Genomic DNA, 16,943 nt, shown 5'->3' with positions numbered 1-16,943 from the left:
ATTCTGCTTTTATTTATATGACTTTCTCACTTTTACTTTGTAGCATGAGTTGCATTGAACTTTTTTAAACTAGAGAATGTTACTAGATATTTGTTATTCAAGTTTTCATCTGCTTTGTAATCAATATACCTTGAGGATCACTCTTCTAATATTTCTATAATGTACCACCTCAGTCATATTAAGTAGTATTTTTACTTAATGTCAAATATTTTTCCAACTAACTGAAACTTGTATATAAAAGGGTTACTTGTAAATATGCATGTAAATAGTTCTGTTAATACCACTGTTTTAACCTTGCTACATCTGTGTCTGCTAATACAGCTAGCTTTTCACTTTTCTGCCTTGTTTGTTCAGTCTGAATTAAAATATGACTTTGAAAAAAAATAAAATAGGGCATAACTATTGCATGGAGGCAGTGTGAGGATTAAGAGGAATAATATCTGCCAAAGTGCCTGGTACACAGTAAGTGCTTAATAAGTAGTACAGAGATTCCATTCCTCCAAGACAGCAAGCAATCAGAATGGTGCTGTTCATGAAGGTCTGCAGGAGTTCAGAGAAGAGGGAGATGGCACCGGGTGGAGGGGCAGGAAAGGGGGAACCAGGTGGGCCTGGGTCCAGAAGCGTGGCTGGGAGGCACCTGGTGGGAAAAGTAGGCAGTGTCCAGGGTCGGTGCTCCATTGGGTTACGCTGGTGCATTGGGTCCCAGGTGGAATGAGCACTAAATTTTCCATCATCCTCGAACCTCTTCATTCACACATGATGGAAGTGTTGATTGCAAATTGTCTCTTTCCCTTCATTCTAGAAGCACAAGGAATTTGACTTGGCAAATTCTATTTTACTAGCTGTTTTTCTGCATGTAGTTTCAAAGTTGTTTTAGAAACCACCCTGTCATCTGTGATTCAATCTTCAGCCTTCGAAAGATAGAGCTCTATCCCACTTAGTCTAAATTAAGGGGAATTTGGAAAGGTGGTTGCCAGCCATCACCTGTGGAAACCACTTGTTGGCCCCCACTCTCTCTTTGCAGGGTCCCGTTGGGCACCTGAAATGGTGCCAACCTCTCTCAGGTGTAAACTCTGGGATTCTGTGGGGAGCACTGGTCTCTCTGGACAGCTGTTCTGAAGCCTCAGTGTTTGTCTTCATTCCTTCACAAACTTCTGTGACCAGCCACACACAGATGCCTGGGACCATTGGGTTTGCAGTCTGGGCCATGCTTCCAGGGCTGGCAATGAGGATCAGGTCCCCAGTGTGATGAAGCCCTCCTCTCCTGCCCCTCAACCCGGCTCCACTCTACGTTCCTCCTCTGTTCCTTGGGGTGGGGAGCTGGGGTGATTTGAAGGCAGGAAGGCAGACTACTGTGGGAGTTCAGAGCCTGGAGTCCACAGCCGGGTCTAGTCCTGGCCTCTGTCTTCTGCCCTAGCAGTTGTTGGGACCCTGAACAAGTCTCTCAGCCTCTGTGCCTCAGTTTCCCCACCTGTAAAATGGATATAACAATGGCACTAACTTCACAAGGCAGTCGTGAGCATTTGTTGAATTAGTAATGGTAAATATTTTAATGCTGTGCCTGGTCCCAGGGGACCTGTACCCAGGTGTCGGTAAACCCTCTAGGTTTCTTGTCCTCTCATCCTCCAATGGGGCTGTCCCTCCCTCCCACTGCTGTTACACTTTGGATTTCTCCTGCCATCCTTCATTCATTCACCTGGGCTGGGCACCTGCTGAAGACCAGACCCTGATGGCAGTCGCGGGGAAACACTGTTGGACAAGGTCATCATGGCTCTTGCCTGGGGAGCTTTATCAGGGGACACTTGCACACATTCAGTCCATGCCACCTGGCAAGAAGTGTCCCTCCTGCCTGCTGATACTCCAGAAGGCCGAAGCTTTGGAGGGGAAGCACCTGGCCCAGGCCTCACAGCTGGCTGGTGGCAGAGCCCCATCTGAGTCTCCTGTTGTCCCATCTTGTCAGCCCCCCAGGCTTCCTGGGGACTTCTGCATGCCCCTGGTATGTGGCAGCCCGAGGAAACCATCCTCAGACAGATGGCACTCAGTGCAGATGCAGGGCTCCCCAGTGCCCTCCATCTCATCTGTGCTGCTGGGACAGGGGATCATGGGAAGGAGCAGAGGGTGCTTCCAGGCTGGAGTGACCCAGCACAGTTTGGGAATGCTGCTCTGCTCTCCTCTCCTCTCCTTTATAGAAAGGACAGGTAAATGGCTTAGATGTGTCTTGGTGAGGTGGAGTGTCCCCCAGGACAGCCTGGAATAGCTCCTCTCCCAGGGCCCCCAAGGGAGCCCACTTTGCCAACTCATGCTTTCCAGTCTCTGGCCTCCAGCATTGTGACAGCAGGCATTCTCTGGCCACCCATTTTGTGGCACTTTGTTGTGGCTGCCCCAGGAGAACCCCACAGTCCCTTGCCACTGCCTGTTCCCTGGCATAAAGTTGTGGATAGAGAGGGACCCATTTTTCTAGTCCTTTGCATACTGCTCTGAAGAAAGCTCACAGGGTAGACCAGACCTGAAGCCCAGAGCATGGGGCTGGATTAGAGGAGGCCGGAAGGGGTTGTCTTCAGGTGCTGGCAAAATGGCTGACTCCCTCTGGCCTTGCACGGAGCCTGGGCCCCACTGGGCGTCACTGGGCCTAAGCACAGGCAACCAGCCGGGGGGGCATGGGAAATGAGGGGTCAGGGTTGCCATCGTAGATTTGGGAGCCACCTACCTACAGGTAACATATAGGGCTCTACAGATAAATGGCAGGCCAGCCTTGTCCACCTGCAGGGCCTGCTTCCCAGGAAACACCATTCTGATCTGAGATCCAGCAAAGACGAGAGTAGTCTCATACCTGGTTCAGCCAGTGTCCCTCCTGGGCACCTCTCTGTAAATTTGATATTTATTTTTGTTAATCAAAGTAAGAACCTAATCAGCATTGATTGCTACACCAGATTTTTGCAACTTTGATCGATATGTGTTTGTGTGCTTTCAAAACATGTGATATTAGTAGGCACATATCCCTGGCATGTGAATAAATATACGTGATTTTATCTAAATATCCAGAGTATGCACATCGTCTGTGTGTTTTAGTTTTGGGCTTCATTCCCTGATCCAACATGCTAAGTACTGGGGTTTGCTTAGCCTGGGCCTGAGGTTTGCTTTGATTCTCTTTTCAAAGGTCTCTCTGCATTTCCCGGAACATCAGTTCCAGAGAAGTGTGCAAAAGGACAGCAGGACACCCAGTGCCCCAGACAGGGCCTGGCCAGGATGGTATTAACCAGCAAAAGCCCAGAAACAGTTCCAGTGAGACATGACCAAAGGAATCCCAGCTCAGGCGGTGGTATGGGGTAGCACTCTGAATCCATCAGCACAGGCTTCCACACACAGGGCTGCCATTTCTGCTTGTGGTTTAGCTGGCCCCAGCCCATCAAATGGCCTTGGGGTTCTGGGAAACCTCACCAGCCCTGGGCTGTACATGTTAACAGGGGCCAGCCCAGAACCAGGGTTGCCTCTCCCCCCATCTGGGGGTACAGACGACAGCTAGGACAAGGACAAAGATAAGGATGGAGGCAGGTAAGGTACCCAAACACTGCTGTTGGTGCGTGGAGTCCCCAGGAGGGAGTGCGGGGCAGCAGGTAGGAGTGGAACTGGGGAAATGCATGTATGCCAAAGGTCAGGAACATTCTGGGGGGTTTCTTTGTGCAACCTGATAACTCAGTTGCTGGAGAAGACCCTAGGCTGGGGTATCAAAGAGAAGAACCTTTGAAAAGGGTCAGTGGAGTCTCCCTGGAATCACCTCCTCCCCCCACTGCAGCCTCAATAAGTTCCCAGTTTCCTGGTGGCTTTGCCTCCTATGACCAGCACGTCTCTCAGTGTAGGCAGCAGATGGTACCCAAGCCCCAGGGAAAGTTGACCAGGCTTGTCAGTGCCAGTGGCCATTGCCTAGGTAGTCCCCAGCCTGGAGATTCTTGGCCCAGGAAGGGATTGGTGGGCAACTGACAATGGCAGCTCAACTTTGCATGAGCCACAGCAACCCCATGGTGCCTGCCCCCAAATTCACACGTGGAAGCCCTAGCTCCTGAGGTGATGCTATGTGGAGATGGAACATGGGAGGTGATTAGGGTTAGATGAAGGTGTGAGGGTGGGGCTCTCATGTTGGTATTCATGCCCAGAGAGGAGACAACTGAGAACTTCATTGCCTTCTCTTTCCTCCATCTGAACATGGTAGGAAGAGAACCCTCACCAGACCCAACAGGTTCGCCCCTGTCCTCAGACTTTCAGCCTCCAGCACTGTGAGAACCTAAGTGTGTGTGTGTTTTAAGCCACTCGCTCATAGTGTTATGTTGTGGAAACTTACACTGACTCATACAGACTGTGGTAAGCAGGCAATATATCTGTGGGTACTCTGAACTGGGTATCCCAGTGTCATATGTTGAATTCCTAACCCTAGGACCTATGGCTGACTGTATTTGTTTTTATTGTAAACAAATGGAATACATGTTGTTTCTGTTTGTACATGGAGTAACAGCAAACCATTTGCATATTTATACATTTACATAGAGTAATGATATTTGATTCATTCCATTATTTTTTCCTTCCCCCCACCCCTCCCACCTCTCATTTCCCTCTATACAGTCCCTCCTTTCTCCATTCTTGCCCCCCTCCCACCCCCTTTATGTGTCATCATCCGCTTATCAGTGAGATCATTGGTCTTTTGGATTTTTGAGATTGGCTTATCTCACTTAACATGATATTCTCCAATTTCATCCATTTGCCTGCAAACGCCATAATTTTATTATTCTTTATAGCTGAGTAATATTCCATTGTGTATATATATATATATATATATATATATATATATATCACAGTTTCTTTATCCATTCATCAATTGAAGGACATCTAGGTTGGTTCTGTAGTCTGGCTATTGTGAATTGAACAGCTATGAACATTGATGTTGCTGTATCTCTGTAGTATGCTGATTTTAAGTCCTTTGGGTATAGGCCGAGGAGTGGGATAGCTGGGTCAAATGGTGGGTCCATTCCAAGTTTTCTAAGGAATCTCCACACTACTTTTCAGAGTGGCTGCACTAATTTGCAGTCCCACCAGCAATGTATGAGTGTACCTTTTTCCCCACATCCTCTCCAACACCTATTGTTGCTTGTATTCTTGATAATCGCCATTCTAATTGGGGTGAGATGGAATCTTTGTGTAGTTTTGATTTGCATTTCTCTTATTACTAAAGATGGTGAACATTTTTTCATATGTTTGTTGATTGCTTGTAGATCTTCTGTGAACTATCTGTTCATATCCTTAGCCCATTTGTTGATTGGGTTATTTGTATTCTTGGTGTAGAGTTTTTTGAGTTCTTTATATATTCTGGAAATTGGTGCTCTATCTGAAGTATGAGTGGCAAAGATATTCTCCCACTCTGTAGGCTCTCTCTTCACATTGATGATAGTTTCCTTTGCTGAGAGAATTCTATTTAGTTTGAATCTATCCCAGTTATTGATTCTTGCTTTTATTTCTTGTGTTATGGGAGTCCTGTTGAGGAAGTCTGATTCTAAGCTGCCATGTTAAAGATTTGTACCTACTTTTTCTTCCATAAGATGCAGGGTCTCTGGTCTGATTTAAAGGTCCTTGATCCATTGTGAGTTGAGTTTTGTGCAGGGTGAGAGATAGGGGTTTAGTTTCATTATGTTGCATGTGGATTTCCAGTTTTCCCAGCACCATTTGTTGAAGAGGCTATGTTTTCTCCATTGCATATTTTTGGCACCTCTGTCTAGTATGAGAAAATTGTATTTATTTGCGTTTGTGTCTGTGTCCTCTATTCTGTACCATTGATCTACTTGTCTATTTGGTGCCAATACCATGCTGTTTTTGTTACTATTGCTTTGTAGTATAGTTGAAGTTCTGGTATTGTGATACCCCCTGTTTCTAGTCTTTTCTTTTTTTTAATGTTTGGTATTTATTTTATTAAAAATATAATCCAGTGAAGGAAGCAAGATGAACCATGAAGTAAAGTGACCTGCCCATCCTGGTTACACAGGGGCCAAGGCAAGACTGGGATCAGGAAAATTACCCCATATCATTCCTACAATAACCTCTATTATTGTCAGAAATGGAAAGTTGGAGAGAAACAGAGACCAGGTCACCAAAGACTAGCTCCTCTTTATTTTTGCTCAAGCAAGTCTGTGTTTCTAGACTATCTCCATCCACACTCATAGACCTTTTCATGGCCCATATGCCATTTCTGTACTTTATCACACACTTCAGTCAAAGCTCTAGGGACTTATTATAAATGGAAGTTGGGCTCTCTTGAATCTTTCTCTTCTACCCTCTTCCCTCCCAAAATGTCCCTCCAGGGGAAGTCAGTAAGCCATCATGTAAGAGGAATGGGGATGAGTGAAAGCAGGTAATGCTTTTTTCAAACCCTCTGAAACAACCACTAAATCCTGTTGGCTCCAGTTGAAAATCTGGCGGAAGAGGTAAGAACTTTAGCTCTCATTCTCAAGATTCTCCATGTCTACATCCTGGGAGCGGGGTGGGGGTGATCTTCTTTCGTCATTCGGGCTGTGGTTCACTAGTCCTGACTGGTTTTGAAGGGACTTCCACTTCCATTGCTGCCTTTTCTTTCTGAGCAAGCCAGATCTGCAGCAGGAGTTTTCCATATTTCTTCCCTGACAGAGTAATATTGGCACGTGCACTGGATGTCCACTTCTTGAGGTGATGCTGTGTGATCAACCCTTCATCTATCACAGCCCCGACCACCTGATGCCTCAGTTGCTTCTCTTGGTTCAACACCCACCAGTGCTTGAACAGCTTCTTCTTCAGTTCTGTTTGGGGCCAGTTAATCTTCCCCCTGGACCCCCCATGGGTGCCTCCTGGAGATACTGTCTTTACAGTGGCAGCCAAGTCAAAATGAGATCACTCAGGCCAGCCCTAGTACAACCTTACTGGTGGGTGTCTTCATGAGAAGAAATGGGGATTCTAGACACATTGTGAGGGAAGACACATGTAGACAGCCATCTGCAAGTCAAGGACACCAACCCTGACCAGGGCACCATGTCAGGCTTGAGCCCTCCAGAACCGACAGGAAGTGAATCTGTGCTGTGCAAGCCTGCCAGTCTGTGGCACTCTGCTACAGCAGCTGCAGGAAGCTGAACTAGCAGGGCAGCCTCCAGAACAGCCTCCATGATGCTTCCTCCCAGGCACGAGCCCATATCCACAGAGAAACAGGACCAATAGAATATGTATGTGTAAATATTAACAGATTTATTTTAAGGAAGTGCCCAGGCAGGCAACAGGCTGGAGACTCAAGCAGAAGCAGAAACAGAATTCCCTACTCTCAGGAAAACTGAGTTTGGCTCTTGAGGCTGGGACTGATGGGATGAGACCTACCCACTTTGTCAAAACTCTTCTCCTTTACTTAAAGTCTGCTGATACAAGTGTTAACCACACCTGTAACCCCTTTTTTATTCCCCAGAGAAACACCTGGATTTGAATCTCATACAGTCCCTGGGTGCTACAGGCTGACCCCATTAGTGGTATGATGATCCCCCACCTCAGGAGTGTGGGCTGGACCTGACACCCCATTTCTAGTGAGAAAATAGAGCAAAAGTGATGGACTCTTACTTCCAATATTAGGTCATAAAAAACTGTGGCTCTTCCTGACCCCAGTCTCTCTCCTCTGTCATACTGGAGTGGGGTGGGTCTGTGGAGAGGCCCACAGGGCAAGGAACTGAGGGAGGCTTCTGGCCACCAGCCAGCAAAGAACTGAATCCTGCCAACAGCCACATAAGCAAGTTTGGCAGTGGACCCTCCCTCAGGCCAGCCTGGAGATGACTCCAACCCCACCAACATCTTGACTGTGAGCTGTGAGAGCCAATGAGCCAAAGGACCTAGCTGAACTACACCCAGTTACTGACCCCCAGAAGCTCTGAGAAATTTGCCTAGCTTCCAGCTCTCAGGGGTGGGGAAAGTTATCAGGTGGCACAGGTAACTGATATGCCATCTGAGCCCCTCTGCATTCTGCTCTGGCTGGCCTGGTTGCTTGCAGATTCAGGGAGACCAGAGCCTCCTACTTCCTGTGCTTCTAGTGGCTACTGTCTACCTGGATTACTCACCTGCTCCATCGCAGTCCCGACTTTTCCCACCTGGCAACAACTTTTCATCTTCCAAGTCTCTGATATTATCGCTGCAATAACAGGATTTAAATAGTGCCTCCCCTCTCTTCCCTGAGGCCCTCACCCCTGTCCCTTTTCCCCCTGTCTGGGTAGATACAGCTTCTCCACACACCTTGGGCTCCTGCCTCCTCTCCAAAGCCAGCTGTATTCAAGTAGGGACCCTGTACTGGGTTCACTGGTCCACCCTCATGAACTTAAAGTTCTCAGTAATTTTTGATCATGGGCTCTGGGTTTGCATTTTGCACCAGGGGCTGCAAATGACAGAACTGGTCCTGCTCCTTCCATGTTGGGTGGTTGGTTTTCTATCACCCTCAGGCCTGCAGGCTGCTGAGGGTGGGGACACTGTTAGTTACACTTGGGTTCCCGGGAAGTGCCTGCTGTGTAACAGGGCTCACTAGGAGATTGAGCAAATGTTCCCAAGCAGCAGAGGCTTCCTAGTGGCTCCAGGCTTGGGTGGGTGAATCCAGGCCTGGCCAGGTGTATCCAGAGGGAGTAACCTCCCTGATTTGAAGCCTGGGGGGAGTCACTCCGTCCAGGTCAGCTCCTCGCACAGTGGATGCTGGAGGCAGAGTGGGCTGAGGCACCCCCATGCTGGTCTGGGCATTGCATGTCACGGGTCACTGAGTGCCTGTGTCAGAACACCACTCCCAGCAGAAAAGCGGATAGCTGGGTAGCCATTTGAATGTTGCAAAATTGCTACTACAAGGCATTCCATAGGGCTGGCACATAGCAATTTTGGGGCATTGTGCAAGGCCCTGGGTTCCATCCCAGCACCACAAATGAATAATCAAAAGATCAGTCCAGGCTAGATTTCACTCACCCAAGCCAGAGGTACTTTGCGCCTGTAGGGGGCTTGGTGGAAAAGCGTTCAGGCAACAAGCTGGTCTTGGCATGTGAGGCAAGTGGGCAGAGATGGGCTGATACACATTAGAGGCTGGGGTGGGGCATGGGCATCACTTCCCTCAGCCTGTCCCTTATCTGCCACAGCAGGTGAAGGTAAGAATCAGGGCTTGGGCAGGCTCTGCTGGGCCTTGGGTGCCAGGCACCAAAAATAAGGTACACCAATAAGTGAACTCTTGCTTTGGGCACTCTGATTCATCCTGTGTCCCGAGGCTACAGACGGGGCAGCCATTCACTGGGAAACAGAGATAGAGACAGGGAGGGGAGGGGCTCAGGCACCATGCTCTGGTTCCTACAAACTGGGTTTCCACACCTGCTCTGAATCTGATTGCTGGATGTGACCTGTCCTGGACCACTGCATGACCTGCCTGGATCACATGCTATGGCCTCCTGCCTCCCTCCCCTCCTCCCCACACCACCCCAACTCAGGAGGCATGATTCCCAAATACACAACAGCCCACCCAGGGCTGGCACTCCCCCCATCTCCTTCACTGAGCTCACATGGAGGCCACAATTGACACTGCCCTTGTCATTCCAGGGCCAGGTACCAGAAAGGTGGTAGAGTCCCATGCACCGCAGCACCCAGAAATTACTCACACCAGCCAGTATAAGCCTGCCTGCTCTGCCTTTTCCATTCCTTTGTGGGAGAACTACAATAAAGACACTCATCCACAGTTCCCTTCCCTCCCTCTGCCTCACAACAGACCCTGGTGCTCCCCCTGGGTCCTCGCCTCCCCCCCCATGGTGTGTGTCCTCCCTCTTTGGGAACTGTGAATAAAATTGTCTTTCTGATGGCAGATGTCTCCTGATCTGCCTTACTATACTTCAGATTTTATATTAATACACTATGTTAAAACAGTAAAACAAACAAAACCCAGTCTTCCTTCCCATTACAAGGACAGGCAGAAAAATTAAATAAGTACCTCTCTTTTAGTCCTCTCATCCACTCATCCCTCCACCCCTGCATTTGTCTGTTCATCCCCTGATGCATCCATCCACCATCCATCCATCTACCCATCCACCCATCCATCCACCATCCACCCATCTACCCATTCACCCATTCATCTACCCATCCACCCATCCACCCACCCATCCATCCATCCATCCTTCCTTCCTTCCTTCCACCCATCCCATATTAACTGAGCAGTGTGGTAGTTTTTAAACATCTCCCAGAGTACAGCTTGTCCTTCTACTTTGTCGCAGTATCTTTTGGTTCATGAACTTTAAGTATTGCAAAAGTTAAATGTATTTCTTATTTGTATATTATGCTTTTGGAATCTTACCACATCTTTCTCTAAATGTCCTAAAAATTCTCCTATATTTTCTCCTAAAAAGTCCATATTTTTCTTAACATTTTGTCTTCTCACATTTAGGCCTTTAATCTGAGTTATTTTTATGTACTCAGGACCAAATCACCTCCCCAAAGCCCACCTCCTAATGCCATCACCCTGGGTCTCGGATTTCAATATGTGAATTTGGAGCAGACAATGCCCAACAATTTGATTCAATTTTGACATCTATGGTTGATGCGGACCCCACAAGTTAAGGGACAGTCCCTGTACAACAGCTCCCACCCAGTGCCAGATGCTAATGGGGCTAGGCAGGTGCCCCAGGTTGCCTGCACCCCCATCCCCTGATTGCAAACTTGGAGGTTCCCGCAATCAATCTCAGATCCAGTGATTCTCTAGAATGACTTTCAGGACTGAAGAAAGTATTATACTTCTAATTACAGTGTAATTACAAACGACCCCTCAGAAGAGCCAAATGGAAAAGGTGCAGAGGCGAGGCCTGAGGGGAGGAGGGCATGGAGCTTCCAGGCCCTTCCCAGGTGTACCACCATCCCAACACCCGAATATACTGACCAATCCAGGAACTCCTTGAGGGTGGTACTAAAGTTTTATTATTGCAATAATGGTTAAATCACTGGACATTGGTGATCAAATGCAGCCTCTGCCCCCTCCTTGCTCCCAGGTCAGGGAATGAAGCTGGAAGTTCCCGGTGACCAGCATCCATCTCCAAGCCACAGGGGCACCACCAGTCTTCACCTCATTATCCCAAACTGTAGAAGAACAAGAGACATTCTTTTCACTCAGGAAAATCCCAAGGATTTTAGCAACTCTGAGCTTGGATCTGGGTACGAAGACCAAATATTTATTTTTATTTTACCACACAAAGGTTTCCTTTTTTCTAGAAATTTTTGATAGTTTATATTTTTATACATTTGTCTATTTCATCTGCTATAACTTGTTTTACATCGAGTTGCTCATGGGCTTTTAAAATTTTTCTAATGAATTCTACTGTGAATTTGTGCCTTCCTGATAATGTTCACTTGTGTTTTTTTGCCTTTTTTTCATGATCTTTAATTCCAAAAGTTTACTTTGTCTTCTTAAAGAATCCACTGCACATTTGCTAGTTCTTTCTTTTGTCTATTTTCTGTCCTTGAATTTCTGTCCTTGTCTTTATTATTTCTGTACTTCCATTTCTCTAATATTAATTTCCCATTTCTTGTATTGAATGCTTACTTTATAAATTTCCACTGTAACTTGCTAACTAACATGTGTTTTAAATTACTGTTACTGCATTAGTTATATCCCATGTTTGACTGTCCCTTAGTTCTAAATATGTGATAATTTTTTTTCTTTCAAAAATTTATTTAGTGTCAAGCAAGACGAGACTTTGCTTAACACTACAGAACATTTCAAGACTTGAGTTACAAAAGAATACCACATTATGTCCACTTATAATTGGTTTCCCTTTAAAGCGTGTTGGCAAGAGGAAAAAAAAACTGCATATGGCTGAAAGATAAAATAACTAAATTCTATGGAAACCTTTAAAATGAAAGGTGAGGCTTATAGTAAAAGTATGGATTAACATATTTAGTAAACATATTTGTTTTAATACTAGTTAATCAAAGATATTTTTTTCCTTTTGATGACAATTTTTTCATATACACGTGGACCCGAAAGCTTCCCCACAAAGTTGAACTTAGGAAACTGTTTTACAGGAATTAACACCTGTCCCAGCTTCACGTTCTTATTAATCACCACGTCAATGTGCTTTTCTTCATCCTGTCTTCTCATTTTGAAACTTCTATTTCTTGGTTCACCAGGCTCAGGGTGTGCATGAAGGAGGGGTCCAGGGAGTCCTTCTCCGCCATCAGCTCCAGCAAGTACTTCTGCATGCTCGCCCCAGTGGCGCGTACCTGGCCAGACACCGCGGCGGCGTGGGGCAGGCACCGGACGCTCAGCCCGGTCCCCAGGCGCTGGAGAGCCCGCGCCTGAAGCCGCCGCCTCCTGGACGCGCCCCGCGCTGCAGGCGGGCCTCGGGCCTGGCTCCTGGCGTGCGGGGAGACCCCGACGCAGGCAGCCCTGCTCGCCAACCAGAGGCGCCTGCCAAGAGCTCCGCCGCGACCAGCCCCGCGCGCCGCCCCGCGCACTCTGAGATGCCACGGGAGCGCCCCGCTCCTGTGCCCTCTTGATAATTTTTTATGAATCATCTTTGGAATTACTTAGATGTATGCTTTTCTTTTGGTGGTGGGGTTCCGGGGTTGAACTCAGGGCACTCGACCTCTGAGCCACACCCCCAGCCCTATTTCGTATATTATTTAGAGAAAGGCTCTCACTGAGTTGCTAAGTGCCTCACTTTTGCTGAGTCTGGCTTTGAACTTTCCATTCTCCTGTCTCAGCCTCCCAAGCCTCTGAGATAACAGGCACACACTACCACACTCAGCAGAATTTGGGATTTTATGTTTTATTTTTTAGTTTCAGAGTGGAAGTTATACCAATTCTCTGGTAGTCACTGAAATTCCTTTGTAGCCTAATACCTGATTAAGTTTTAAGAGTCTGATGTCTGTTTGAAAAGAATATTTGGCTTCAGGGTATGTTTAGATCAAGTTTGTTATTGTGTGGCTCTATGTTCTTACTAATTTATGCTATGGCTTTCTGACAGTGATGTGTTAAAAATCTTTTTACTATGATTGTGGGATTTTACTTTCTCCATTGGTTTTGTTTTGTGCAGTTGAGAACAAATCAATGCACAATGGCTCAGGTCTAGTATATTTTCTGGAAGAATTCTTTCTTTTATCATTGAATACAGACTTGCTTTTGTCCCAATGACTCCTTTGTCTAGTATTAATATTTCTACACAGCTTTCTTTGGCATACATATTTTTCCAACCCTTATTTTCAAGCTTTCTGTGTTGTTGGATTTAACTGTATCTTAAAATATTTTTGTATAGTTGGACTTTTTTCATCCAGTTAGTCTCTGTCAACTAACAGGCAAGTTTAACACATTTACTATTATTGTAATTACTGATGTATTGGGATTTAACAGCTGTATTTGGACTTGTACCTATAATCTTACTGCTCAGACTTTAATTTCTTCCTCCCATTTTGCAGGTTATTGCTGGTTAGTATTTTATGTTTACTTTATTTTTAATCTTCCTGACTTCTCATTATCATTATTAATGATAATGATTAATATGTTTTATAGATAGTGCTAAGTAGTTTGACTATCATTTAAATCTCTCCAGAAGTAATTTCCACTCCAACTAAAGGAAACCTCTTAATAGTTCTCCCAGTAGCATCCATGAATAATAGTAAAATCTCTGTTTCTGAAAATGTCTGCATTAACAACACTCACTTCTGGATGATCTTTGAGCTAGGTAGTTAATGCTACATTAACAGACACATTCACTCAGTACTTTGAAGATATCTAGCATTGTCTTCTGGCATCCATTGGTGATGCTGAGAAGTCTGTCCATCAAATCGTCATTTCAGGCAGTTAGTCTTTGGTTGTTTTTAAGATCCCTGTGTCTTTGATGCTCTCTTGTTTCTCCACAGTATGTCAGATGTGTATTTATTTTTTTATCTATCCTGTTTTCATTCTGATGATTCATTTCTTCACTTATGGAAAACTCTTGTCTTTTCACATGTTGAACTTTCTTCTCCCTCGTCATCTTTATTTTCTTCATCTAAATTGGAAAACATGTTCAGCCTGCTCACCCTATCTTCCAGGTTTCTTTGCTGTACTTCTATATTTTCATATTTTTATCTCTTTATATCTCTGTGCTTCATTTTGGATGACTCCTTCCATGTCTCTATTTCTTTGGTGTTTGGGGCTTTGCTATTTATCTCAAAATTAATTTACAATTCCAACAATGATTTGTTTTTCTTCTAGATTTCTTGGATGGTTTTCCAGGTCTGCTTTCCCTTGTTTCAAAATGTCCTCTTCTTGCTTTATGGCTCTGATTCCTTCTTTTACTTCCACATAATTTTCAGTACACATTAATGTTCACATGTTCTATTAATTTCGGTTAGTATGGAGCTGATTCTTCCTTGGTTACTTCTAGTGTCTCTCACGGTGGTTTGTTCAGGTGGATGTTTTGTAATGTCTTTGGTTGGAAGCTTATGTTGAACATTTTCCCTGGTCCTGTGAGCATCCAGTAGGCTCTTGTTCCTATAGGCAGATTTCATATTTGTCTCTGCCAACACTCAGGGGTATAAATGATCTGGATCAGTTCTGAGGGTCCTCTCATGGTTAGGCTTCTTGGTCTCTCAGCAGTGAAAATCATTCTGCCTCTATTTTTTGCATAGTCCTGGGGTTTTAATCGGAAGAATGGTTACTTTTTCTTCACTTTCTCTCCTTCCATTTTCTCCTCCCTTCCTCCCTTTTTCCTTCCTTCCTTCCCCCCTCTCTTTCTCTCTCTCTCTCTCTCTCTCTCTCTCTCTCTCTCTCTCTCTCTCTCTCTCTCTTTCTTTCTTCTATCCAAGTTCCTGTTCCCATAGGTGAAGTCTTTCTGGTTTGCTTTGCTCCACCTTCAGGGTAGCAGTTCACAGTTCCAGTTTAAGCAGGGACTCTATTCCAGTCATATCACCTTGAATGACCTCCAGATGTCCCCACCTTCCCCCTTAAAGCCCCCATCTTGAAAACTGAGGTCATCAGGTATCAACCTCTGCTGTGGCACTTGGTCCTTAACTGTTTCCTATTCTGAGGATTTTTCTTCCTCCCTCCCTTCCTTCCTCTTCCTTCCTTCCTTCCTTCTTTCTTTCTACTTCCTTCTTCCTTCCTTCCTTCCTTCCTTTCTGGTATGAATATTTATTCTAGAAACTGTTTGGTGGTGGTGGCATGTTTTGATCACCTCATCTTTGTTCTTGAAGAGAGGACATCCCAGGTTCCCTGTCCACCACCTTACTGGAACCCTTCTCCCCTTCTGTTCACCTGGGCTACCTTGATTAACACAGGACCTTTTAGAGAAGAGGCCACGGAAGGGCAAGACTGGCAAGGGAGAGACAGCCTGAATAGTGATGGAGGGAAACATAGTTGAGTGGCATTGGGGGCAGTCTCTGCAGGATGGGTTTGGGGAGAACTGGTCTGGGGTCACAGAAAAACCCACTTAAATTGGCAGGTGGTGAGTGATTTGAGAGGACCCTCCAATGAGTAGTCACCAAGTGTCCAACTAATTTACCTCTTTCCAGGTACAGCAAGATTTCCTTGGAATCCACACTGTGGTTGTGGTAGGCCAGGGGTGCCACCTGCCTCCAGCAGGGCCCAGCCTGCACACTGTCTGGGCCCCAGTAAAGAGCGCCCTCGGCACTATAGGTCAGGTGGGAAGCTGGTGCTCAGTGGGAGGAGCATCACAGGAAGCATCAGTCAGTCAAAGAAAGCCTCCCACTTCCCATTTCTAGTCAACCAGAAGGGACAGAGGAGTCGGCTGTCACAGCTGTCAGGGCTCCGAAATATCCACTAAGTAATGGCTTAGAATTTCAAGTCGGTGACTGGTGGCTCTTCAGACCATCTTTCATGTAGGAGATATTGAGTCCTCATCCTGAGGAAGAAATATGGTTGTTAAAGAGGTGGCTCATATGCCATTTATCTGACGGCAGACAAGGGAGGCTCATTAAGCTGACCAGCCCTGTCAGCCCCAAAGAGATACAGAATCAGCTGCGGGGGAGAGGAAAGGAGGAAATGGGAGTGCAGAAGTGGTGGGAGCTTGTTTTATGAATTGGTGCTTCTGGAGCATTGAGGGAAGGAACTCAAAGTTCACCTTCATCCCTGTGCTGTTAGGAACACAGGAACTCTGCAGCATCCCCCTCTGAAAAGGAGCCCCCACATGTGCATCTGAGCAGCCTCCCAAGTTCAGCAACTCCTGATGCTTGACTTCCACTCTTTGCCACCCCCAAAACTCAGAAACCCACTCTGCAGCACCTGCCTCATCAAGTCAACCTCTGGTGGTCAGAAAATCAAGAGCAATCTAACCTCAGCAGGGAAAAGGGAAGCCTCCCCACCCTGGGAAATCTTTATATAAATTTAGGCATATTTGCAGTCTTTCCTAGTGCATCTTTGTTGGTCTCCAGCCAGTTCCAAGTGAAGCCATGACAGGGCTGGCAGCAACTATAGAGCGGAGTTGGGAATGGCCAGGACGAGGTTTCTGCTTGTGTGGGGCAGAGGGACAGGGGTGGGGGAGGTCATGGCTGCTGCCCAAATAAAGGCCAATGGTTTCTGCTTTGACTTAGAGAGCACCAACCTATAGCTTAAAATTATTATAGCTTCTTAAAATTGTTATTGATGATGTACTGGAAAAAATCAAAGGGTATGCTAATGGAGAACCAAACCACCTGAGAATATTAAAAAGTGAGTCTCTGCAACCTGGGCACTCCTCAGCCTCTTGTGATGGTCTAAGCTGACTGGGTCACTGTCACCGCCTGCCTGACACACAGTGAGGTGCACAGCCAGCCTCCATGGTGTGGCTTCACATTTAGCACCACACAGCATAGGCTGCATTGTGCTGTGAGGCAGGTGACCCCCAGTCCCTGCAGTTCTCTGTGACTGAGGCTTATTTTAGCTCATGCTGGATGTCCATTGTGGGTCAGCTATGGCCCAG

At 46.3% G+C, this 16,943-nt stretch overlaps 1 pseudogene; it reads left to right on the top strand.

Moving 5' to 3' along the window:
- The window catches only part of LOC124973792 (probable RNA-binding protein 19), a 956,910-nt pseudogene that overhangs the window by 276,607 nt on the left and 663,360 nt on the right, over positions 1-16,943 (top strand).

This window comes from Sciurus carolinensis, unplaced genomic scaffold (assembly GCF_902686445.1).
Source record: "Sciurus carolinensis unplaced genomic scaffold, mSciCar1.2, whole genome shotgun sequence".
Classification (NCBI taxonomy): Eukaryota; Metazoa; Chordata; class Mammalia; order Rodentia; family Sciuridae; genus Sciurus; species Sciurus carolinensis.
Note: the sequence above shows the minus strand (reverse complement) of the source record. Positions and strands in the feature narration are given on the sequence as shown.